Raw genomic sequence first — 2228 nt, 5'->3', positions numbered from 1 at the left:
TCCCAGCGACTGCTATGCTTTCACAGAGGTTTACAGCTTGGCATGAAACGCACTTCACTGCTGCTTCTTCAGCAAGAATTTGGGTTTTCGCTCTGTCGCGGCAGGGAAGAAGAGCCGCGGGAGACTGCTGCCTCTTGGGACTTGCTTTCCCGAGCTCCAAGTTCACGCCAGGGGTTCACCTTGCTAAGCCGAACTAAGCAGACACAGTCACAACCCTGCAGCTGCGTGCGTGTCCTAGCATGGCACTCTATGCCTATTACCATCTCCTGGGGTAGGTAAGGCTTTGCCTTTTGTCCAGTGCTCAGGCTGACTCGGGGTCTAGGCCAGTCCTTCACCACAGGGGAGAGGAGGCGACAGGATCACTGCACACGACCCGTGCACGGGGATGGGGAACTGTGGGGGACAGTCTCCACTCCTTCCCTGGCACACGCCCTGCCATCCAATTCCCTGCCACATCCTGGTGGAAGACGGCATCTGACTGCCCGTTTCTCCATGGGGCTGTTTCTGCGAGAGATCCGGGTGTGGCACCTGGTGGCAAGCCCAAGTCTGCCCTTGGGACAGGTGTCCAAGGGGATGCTGTCCCCTTGGGACCAGAGGCACAGGACAGGCCTGCCTTCTGCCCAGACTCCTTCCTCAGAGTGGAGCACGCACCCCTGCCCTCGTCGTCCCCCTCATGTGTCCTTAGCAGCCAGGCTTCCATCTCTCTGAACGGGGAGCCGGGGATACTTGTCTTGCAACCGGCCTGCTGTTCGTGCCGACGCAGGCCATCCTGCCTCCCGAGTGTTTCCCGACCCCAAGGCCAACGGCTCCTTCTCTTCTCTGGGGGCGGCATGCTGCGCCTTCCACATAGGGGGCTTCTCTCTCAGGCAGAGGGGATGCTGGGGCAAAGGGTATTTCGCTCCATGCGGGTATCTTCCACCGAGCTGCGGAGACTAGCCCAGGCAAGCAGCAGCAGCATCCCCCCAAATCCAACTCTGATTTCCCAAGGAACGCTGTGCTCTCCCAGGGGAGATGCCCAGGCAAAGAGGTTTTCGCTGTATGCGGGTTTCTCACAATGCGCGACTGGGCTCACGCAAGCAGCAGCAGCCCGCAGAACATTTCCCAGCGAATGCTGTGCTTTCGCAGAGGCTATGGCTTGGAGCGAACAGCACTTCGCTGCTGCTTCCTCAGCAAGGGCTTCTGTCGCGTCAGGGAAGAAGAGCTTCGGGAGAACTGGTGCCTCTTGGGCCTTTCTTTCCCTGGCTCATTGTTCGCGTCCTGGGTTCACCCTGCCCGGCGGAACTAAGCAGACCCAGCCACAACCCTACAGTAACATGCGTAGCCTAGGATGGCACTCTATGCACACTACCCTGTCCCGGTGTAGGCATCGCTTGGCCTTTTACTCTGGCGCTCAGGCGAACTCGCTGACTAGGCCAGTGCTTTCCCACAGGAAAGGAGAGGTGACAGGATCCCTGCACACCGCCCGTACACTGAATAGGGAGCTTTGGGGGACTGTCCCCACTCCTTCCCCTTAAACCCCGTGCCTCCTCCAAGCTTCCACATCCTGGAGGAAGACGGCATCTCACTCCGTTGTTTCGGGGAGCTGTTTCAGCGAGTTCAGGGTAGGCGTCTCGTGGCTAGAGCATGTCTGCCCTAAGGACAGGTGGCCCAGGAGCTGCTGTCTCCTTGGCCCACTGGCTCATGTCAGGCATGCTTTCTACCCAGACTCCTTCCTAAGAGTGGAGCACGCGCCCTGCCATACTCATCTCCTCCTGTCTCCTTAGCAGCCAGGCTTCCGTCTCTGTGCACAGGGAGCGGGAGACACTTGTATTGCCACCGGCCGCTGTGCCTGCCAGGGCCGGCTCTCCTGCTTCGCAACCGTTTCCAGACCAGAAGGCCAACGGCTCCTGCTCTTCTCCATGGGCAGCGTGTTGCACCTTCCACAGATGCTCCTGGGGAGCCCAGGACTCCCAGAGCTCCAAGTTCACGCCCGGGGTTCACCTAGCTAAGCCGAACTAAGCAGACACGCCCTGCCATCCAATTCCCTGCCACATCCTGGTGGAAGACGGTATCTGACTGCCCGTTTCTCCATGGGGCTGTATCTGCGATTTCCGGGTGTGGCACCGGTGGCAAGCCCAAGTCTGCCCTTGGGACAGGTGTCCAAGGTGATGCTGTCCTCTTGGGACCAGAGGCACAGGACAGGCCTGCCTTCTGCCCAGACTCCTTCCTCAGAGTGGAGCACGCACCCC

This window comes from Mustela putorius, unplaced genomic scaffold, assembly GCF_011764305.1.
Source record: "Mustela putorius furo isolate JIRA1106 unplaced genomic scaffold, ASM1176430v1.1 tig00000988_pilon_pilon_pilon, whole genome shotgun sequence".
NCBI lineage: Eukaryota > Metazoa > Chordata > Mammalia > Carnivora > Mustelidae > Mustela > Mustela putorius.
This window is presented reverse-complemented; position numbering follows the sequence as displayed.